We start from the raw sequence: 8,660 nt of genomic DNA, 5'->3' as shown, positions 1-8,660 counted from the left end.
TCAACAAAAAATGATTAAAAATGTAATTCAAAACAGGGGGTTTCCAGTCAGCGATAAATATATTGCTTTTTCTCTGACCAAAGAAGTCAGTTTAGCCACCTCAGCAAGTTCCATCATCTTCACCAACGGTTCCCCCATGGTGGGTAATGCCGAACCTTTCCACCTTTAAGCATGTAATAGTCTCGCTGCAGTGGCCATATACAAAGACCAACTTCCATGAGTTTTTTCTAGTTGCCTTTCCATTAGCCCCAAAAGATAAGTCTCTGGTTTCAACTGTATTTTAAACTTTAGGATCAGGAATATCACTCTCAACAAAAGCCATCGTCTGCCCGCATTCTACTGAGCCCCAAGGGCTGTCTGAAAAAGCCAAGTCTTAGCAGGGCTGGCAAATGCCAACATGTCGGTGTTGACTGGACCTCGGGTGGAGCCCTGTTCCAAAGGAGGGGCAGCAGTGGAAAAGGCACCCCCTCGTGGTCTCTGGTGGTAGCATTCCTTCAAAAATGGCCTCACAGGATGCCCTCCCTGCTAGACCTTATTGAAACCATGGTGAGAATATAATCCCAGAGATATCCAGGCCCTGAGCCTGGAAGGTGACAATCAACACCTTGAATCACACCTAGAAAAAAACTGCCAAACGGCCAAGGGGCCACCAGTGCCACTCTTGAAGTAGTGGTGTTATTTGGGTGAAGTGAGAGGTGCCCTGAAGTATTCAAGCCACCGTGTTCTGGACCAGCTGAAGGGCCCACTCACGAGGTGGCAAAGGCACGACGACTGCCGTGCAGGGCCTCCGGATCCAGGAACGGTGCATCAGATGGAGCTGCGCAAGGCCCTCCCACACACAGGAGCTCCAGGAGGCCCCAGGCTGGGAACTGCCCCAGCCCGGCGGGGTCCGGAATATCACTGGTGTCTGTGGGCTGAACCCACAGCCGTTTCGTCTTGCTTCAACGGAGGCTGGCTCTGTTTTCCCCCGTCCGGACCCTCACCACCTGCAGGCCCTAGGAGAGCGCCTCAACCAGAGGCAGCATCTGCTGAGGGGGCCTGGCTGGAAAATGGACTTCTCTTTTTCTGCAGCTGTGTTGCACAGCTGACTCATTCAGTTTGCTACCAACTATTCTTTCCAGTCAAATTCCTTAGAAGAGACAACATAGTGAGAGACGCTGGTAACTGAATTATTTAAGCTACCTCATCAGATCAACTGAATTAACCTCTTTTCTGGATTTGCACAACACGTTAACCTCCACACACAATGCCCCCCCCCAAGATTAAAGCAATTATGCAAATGCAGCTGCTGGTTCTTTAACAGAGAGTGGAAACATTTCCATTACTGTATTTGTTTTTATTCTCCTCCCCTCCCCTCCTCCCCGAGAATAAACGTGTGTTCCAAATTCCCTTCTTTGCTTTTCTGTCCCCCCTTTTCCTTTTTCCCTGGTTCTGTAGGTCTTTCTTTCTCTCTTCATGCCCACGTCCTTCCTCCTTTGGAGGGGCAATGCACAGCTTCTTGCCACACACGATGTGGAAACTTGCTTAAACCCTGTTATCTACTGGTCATGCTTCTTTGGCAGGTGAGCCAGGAATTGAGCAGAACTCAGAAACTGGTGGACTTTGGGGGCGTGTGTGAGGGGCTGTCTTATCTTGGGCTCTCTTCTGTCTTCCCCACTCAGAGGCATCTCATGACCACACAAGGGAACTCTGACTTCCTCACAGAACTCGGGACACACAATTCAACTTCTCTGTGACATTTTTTATGGCAGAGCAATCACCTGCTCTGCACCCTGCCATGTTCTCCACGTGCACTAGTAATCAGCTAACTTGTAAGAGGCTGCCAGAGAAAGATTGTGCTACTTCTGTGACTGAGATGACCAAGCCAGAGAATTTTTTTCATCAGCATTGTGACACTGACAAACACAGATTATGGAATTAAATCAAGGTCCAGTTGTGAAACAGATTAGAAAATGGGCATAATCAGGAAAAAAGAATGGAATTTACACCCAATTTGTATCTGCAATGTTGACTCCTCCCAGGGGTGGCCACCTTAAGATGGTGCGATGGACCCAGAGAGTGATGCTGGCAGGAGCTTCTCCGGAGATGCCCCTTGACCAGGAGGCCACAGGGGGTGAGTAGGGCTAAGAGTAATCCACAGCAGTCAGGAGGGAAGGCAGGCCTAAGAAAACTGGAAGGAACCCCCAAATCAAATCCAGAAGATGGGAATGACAAGCCACTTTCACAGTGTGGCCAGAAAAACTATGCAGAATGGCAAAAATGCATAGAGAACTTCGTAGGCCAGATGATGAGATCCCCAAGTTAGAAGGAACTGGGGAAAAGCCTCAATTATTGGTGGATCGGGCTGGGCCACTTTACATCAGATGATCACGTGACATATTATTCAGGACATGAGACCACACAAAGAAATGAAGTGGCGACAATACTGAAAAAAGACACTTCTAAATAGGTGTGTTTGATTATAACCCACTAAATGACAGGATCGTCTCTACTCACAGTAGTGGGAATTCAGTAAACATCAATGCTATACAAGCATCTGCCTGGACATAATGGAGGAAGACATTACGGAATTCTGTGGTAAATTGCAAGAGGCATTAAATGCGCTACCAAAAAAGGGCACTGCGATGAGGGATGACAGCAAAAGCAGAGGAATGGGGGAAGCGGGAATTACAGCACGACTGGGCAAGTGCATCAGACAGGCTGAGAGAATGTCATGACAAGAATTCCCCATTTATTGCCAACATCTGCTTCAAGCAACGGAAATAAAAGTTCTATACTAGGCATAACTGGATGCACAATCCTGGACACACATCAACTGCAAAGTGCAAATAAAGTTCAAAGTGCGCTCCTTCTGGCAGGGCCCTCCCAGGTGCAGACTGTGGAACAGACCTTATGTCAAATATGCAGATTAAACTTAGAAGAGTTGAAAGGGCGCATGTGCCAGCCAGATTTGACCTGGAGGACGTGCGATCATATACAGTCACAACATGGATAGAAGATCAGCGTAAAGCACAGATTCAATATGCTTAACTTATGGCAGGCAAGGAAACCTGAGGGGCTGCCGAAAGGGATAGCAAAGCAGGAAAAAAAAACACCCTTTCAAAGAGGAAACAATTCAAGTGGTTTTCGAACGAACTGCCATGGTAGCCAGCGAAAGATGGAGGGTGAAAGCCTTCTGCAACCAGAAAGAAATACGACCACTGATTGGAAACTTCCAGAGTCAAGCAAGAAAGGACAATAAAAAATCTCTCTGTCAGGAATGCCATTAGAACAGAACAGAACAGAACAAACAGGCCAGGTATCCTAACAGCCAGGAACCACGCTGAGACAAGGAATAGGTCTCTAGTGTTTTATTACTGCTACATAAGACAGAAAATCCTAACAAACTGAAGAAGCATGGGAAAAACCCAGACAGATAAACCCCAAAAGTCAAGGCGGGTCTGATCTGTGTCTCTTTGAGTGGCTGCTCAACTCCTCACTACTACGCATGCATTTTCCCCCCTGGATAGGGGCCCCCTCCTGCTCACCATCAGTGCTCATGACATCACCCTCCCCTCCAGATTTACATTCCATTTCAGCCCCCTCCTCTCTATGGTTCCTTCCTCCCTCCAAAGTCTCATGATAGTCCATCTCCCCCTCCAAGCTCCCATGGGAACTGGGCAACGATGGAAATTCTTCAAAGGAAAACTCCTCCAAGGACGAATCAGTGCTGCTCTCCAGGTCTGATAACGCTTCTGGCCAGCAGGTGGCTGCTGCTGGAAAATAGCTAGATAATTAGAAGATTCTTCCCCCTTCCCCCTTGGGAAATGCAAGCCCAAGGTGGAGGGCTGCGGCTCCCCCTCCTCCTCTCGCTCTGGCCTCAGAGCCTCTGGTGGGGGTGGAGGTTGCCAACTTATGAACTCCTCTGCTTGAGATTCCTCTGCTTGCTCAGTCAAGTGAGGAATCTCTGGTAGAGTGCGAGGCTTGGATTTGTGAGGGAAAGGCTGATGGAATTGATGAACCAGCGTTGGTACATGCACATCTCGGGCATTTTCCCACATGCGCTCTTCCTCAGGGTACCCTTTCCAGTGTATTAAATATTGGATGCCCCTTCCCCTCCTCCTAGAGTCCAGAATTTCCTCGACTTCGTATTCCTCCTCCCCCTCCACAATTACTGGAGGGGGGGGGCATTTGCGATCGTAAGGTACTTGGGGAAGGGTCTTTGGCTAGCAAGGCTCTGTGAAAGACTGGATGGATTTTCATGGATGCTGGCAGCTTTAAGCGATAGGCCACTGGATTTATATGCTGTACCACAGTGAAAGGGCCCACAAACTTAGAGTCCAACTTCTTCAAGGGCCTGGTAGAGGTTAAAAACTTGGTAGAGAGCCACACTTTGTCTCCTACCGCAATCGCTGGCCCCTCTTGTCTGTGAGCATCTGCAGCACTCTTTGCCCTGTTCAGCTGCTCCTTTAACAACTCCTGTGTGGCTTGTTGCGCTTTAAGAAAATCAGCCGCGGCTGGAACAGTTCCCTGCTGGGAGGAGGTGGGCAACACCCGAGGGTTAACCCCGTAGAGTGCTTGGAAAGGAGACATCTTGGTAGAGGACTGCACAGAGTTGTTATAAGTAAATTCTGCCATGGGGAGCAGGGCTGGCCAATTGTCTTGCTGATAAGTGGTGTAACACCTGAGATACTGCTGTAACCATTGGTTAATTTTCTCAGCTTGCCCGTTACTAGCCAGATGATGCAATGATGATAGGTGGATCTGGACCCCTAATGACTGGAAAAGGGCCCTCCAGAACCTGGAAGTGAACTGAGGACCTCTGTGTAATGGTTGCCTACCCCAAACACTCAGACTCACAAGAGGTTACTTAAATGAAATCTGATTTATTAGGGAAATTATGGCAAATACAGAGAAAGCTGAGAATGAGCAAAAGCACGCGAAAATACAAACTAAATCCCCTTGCTTGAGGAGAACCCCTCCCTCGCCCAGCCATATCAACCGCCCCTTCCCAGGTGCTGGAAACCGTTAGCCGCAGCCTGGGAAAGCAACCTTGAATCCATGACCTAACCCAAACACATTCCAACACAGCAGCCAAGAGATAACACCTCAGCAGAGTGGAATTATCCACCCGCTCCTGAGAGTAAGCCCCCTCCAAGGAAATGGCATGCGAGGCATTACGATGTACCAGGCACATTGAAACGGTAAACATGACATACTGCCCCCCCCCAAAAATAGCTAAGGACCGGGTTTGGAGGGATAAGCATTATGGAATCGACGAACAAGAATAGGGGAAGCCACATCGTGAGCGGCCACCCATTCCGGGTGGGGAAAATGTTTCCAGCGAACGAGGTACTGCAGTGTGTTGCGAAGCCGGTGAGAGTCAAGAATTTCTTTTACTTCAAAATGCTGTTGCCCGTCAATCATGATAGGAGGAGGCGGCGGAGGTTGATCATGCCAGCGGTCTGAGCGAGTAAGGGGTTTGAGCAAACTGCAATGAAAGACAGGGTGTAAGCGTTTCAGATTATGCGGCAAGTCAAGTTTAAAAGTCACTGGGTTAATTTGTGCCACAATAGGAAATGGACCCCCAAATTTAGGAGCTAATTTTTTCGATGGTTGAGAGGACTTGATGAACTTGGTAGACAGGTACACCATGTCACCCACTTGAAACGAAGGGTGAGGGGCACGCTTCTTATCAGCATGCTGTTTGTAAGCAGACTGTGCATCCGCTAGTGCCTGCTCCTTTAGAAACTTTTGTTGCAATTGAGATGAAATGGACAAGGTGCCCTGCGGGGCAGAATCACTGCCGGCAGGCTGCTGCGCACGGGCTTGACTACGGGTCACAGCCGGCATTCCCAGTTGTGGCTGTGTCCACAGCGTACTGACCACCTCTGGCGCTGAGCTGGAGTCCTGGGGCTGCCTGGACAGCGCATCTGCTAAGAAGTTCTTTTTTCCTGGGATAAACTTCAGTTTGAAGTTGAAACGGTTAAAGAACTGAGCCCAGCGAACTTGTTTAGGGCTCAACTTGCGGGGGGTACTAAGGGCTTCCAAGTTCTTATGGTCAGTTCACACCTCAAATGGATGATTAGCCCCTTCCAGTAAGTGGCGCCAAGAGTCCAAAGCCACTTTGACTGCAAAAGCCTCCTTTTCCCACACATGCCAACGTCTCTCCATCTCAGAGAATTTGCGCGACAGGTAGGCACGTGGCTTTAAACAATCCGCCCCATCTGCTTGCAACAACAGGGCTCCAATAGAATAATCAGAGGCATCTACTTGAACAACAAAAGGCTTGGAGGGGTCAGGGTGTTGTAAAATAGGCTCCTGTGTAAAAGACTCCTTCAGCTTATCCAACGCCGCCTGACAAGCCGGAGTCCATCTAAGCAGCACGCCTGGGTTTTTTACCCAGCGGGTTTCCCCCACCCCCTTCGTCCAAAGCAAATCTGTCAGGGGCAAAGTTATCTCTGCGAACCCCTTTATGAACAGCTGGTAGTAATTGCTGAACCCCAGGAAACTTTGAAGTTGCCTGTGGGTGCGGGGTCTCTCCCATTCCAGGATGGCCTGGATCTTAGCAGAATCCATCTCTATGCCTTTATCTGAGATCCTATACCCCAGATAATCAATTTGTGTTTGATGGAATGCACATTTGGACAGTTTGGCATACAACTCAGCTTTCCTTAGCTTGCGAAGCACCTGCTTAACCAACTGTACACGTTCCTCCAGAGTTTCAGTATAAATCAATACATCATCCAAATAGACCAATACTCCTTTAAACAGATGTTCATGTAATACTTCATTGATCAATTGCATAAACACCCCAGGTGCCCCAGCCAAACCAAACGGCAAAACCTTATATTGAAAAGCTCCCAATGGGCAATTGAATGACGTTTTCCATTCATCCCCCTCCCGGATCCTCACACGGTAATAAGCTTCCCTTAAATCTAGTTTTGAGAAGATTTTCCCCTTAGCCAGATGTGATAACATATCTTTTATCAAGGGCAGAGGCTATTTATTTGATATTGAGACCACATTGAGCCCACGGAAATCGGTACAGAGTCTTAATGTCCCATCTTTCTTCAGGCGGAAGAGGACCGGTGCCCTCACTGGCGAACTAGCTGGTTCAATGAACCCTCTTGCCAAGTTTTTGTCCACAAACTCCCGTAACAAAGTTAGTTCCTTCTGAGTCATTGAGTAAATATTTGGCTTAGGCAATTGGGTGTTAGGCACCAGCTCAATGGCACAGTCAGTTTTCCGATGGGGGGGAAGTTGATCCGCTTCTTTCTCCCCAAACACATCAGCAAATGCCTGGTATTCCTCCGGTAGACCCTCAAGAGGAGAGGTTGGGTACTGTGGAGTCGCAGCTGCCGCTACCCCCACCACTCCTCTGGGGCTTCATTCCCCTCCGGTGCTTGATAAAATCCATCCCTAAAGGTTACAGTCCGATAGACCCAATTTATCTGAGGATTTTGCTGGACCAACCATGGGACACCCAAAACCACCAAAGGACCCCCCACTGGAGCTACTACAAATGACAACCCTTCCCGGTGGCTACCCATTTGCAAGGCTACCAAACCGGTGAAATGCGTGACCGGTTTGCCCCCTGCCATGGATCCGTCCAATTGGGTGAAAACCATGGGTCGTTGCAACGGAAAGGTGGACAACTCCAAGGCAGCCACCATGTCGGGATGCATTAAGCACCGTGAGCACCCAGAATCAATCATCGCCCACACTTCTATCATCTTAGTGTGTGATCCCAACTTTACTTTCACAGTGAGAATGCGATAGTTGCCACTCACCGACACAGGCTCGCACCCCTCCTCTACCACCTGCCCTGCGGCGCCCTTTAGAGCAGGTGGCTGGCATTTCCCGCCGACTGCAGCAATTCAGGCTCACCCTCGTCCCCGTAAAATGGCACACTTTCCATCTCGCTGTCAGCCACTGCTGCTTTCATTTTTCTCAGCAGAGAGGGGGACTTCGCCGTCGACTTTCCCTGCCGGTCCTCGCCCTTCACCTTCAGGCACGCCGCCACGCGGTGCCCCTCTTTGCCGCAGTGCAGGCACTGCCCCTTCACGTAGCGGCACTCCTTCTCCTCGTCCCACGAACGTTGTCCAGATCTTCCTAAGGAGCCCGAAGGGCGGGTGGGTTTTCCATCCCGCCCCGACTTCGTCGCCCATCTCTGCGCGAACACCTCGTGGGCACACTCAGCCTTTCCAGTGAGCTGGATCCACCCGTACAAGCTGTCAGGATCAGCTCGTCCCAGCAACCAGCGCAGCACTTCGGTGTTTAAACCATCCTTGAACAACTCTATTACAGTTGCCTGTGACCAGTCTTCCACCTTCCCCGCTAGCGCTTTAAACTCCAGCGCGTAATCAGCCACGGTTCTCGATCCCTGCTTGAGTTCTTTCAAGGCACGCTTTGCCCGCTCCTTAGCTAGTGGATCTTCAAAATGGTGCTGTAGGGCCCAGAGGAATTCATCCAATTTCTCCAGTTCAGGGGCTTCTGACTGGCACATCTGTACATACCAGTCCGCTGCCCTCCCCTTAAGCTTGGTGGCAATGGTGATGATTTTTGCTTTTTCCGAGCGAAAGAGCGACCCCCACTCTTCCATGTAAGCCTTGGCATTCGTCAGAAAGAACGAGAGTTTTGTCGGGTCTCCATCGAACTTGACAGAGAAGTCCCTCAGT

Source organism: Candoia aspera, chromosome 14 (assembly GCF_035149785.1).
Source record: "Candoia aspera isolate rCanAsp1 chromosome 14, rCanAsp1.hap2, whole genome shotgun sequence".
NCBI classification, from domain to species: domain Eukaryota; kingdom Metazoa; phylum Chordata; class Lepidosauria; order Squamata; family Boidae; genus Candoia; species Candoia aspera.
This window is presented reverse-complemented; position numbering follows the sequence as displayed.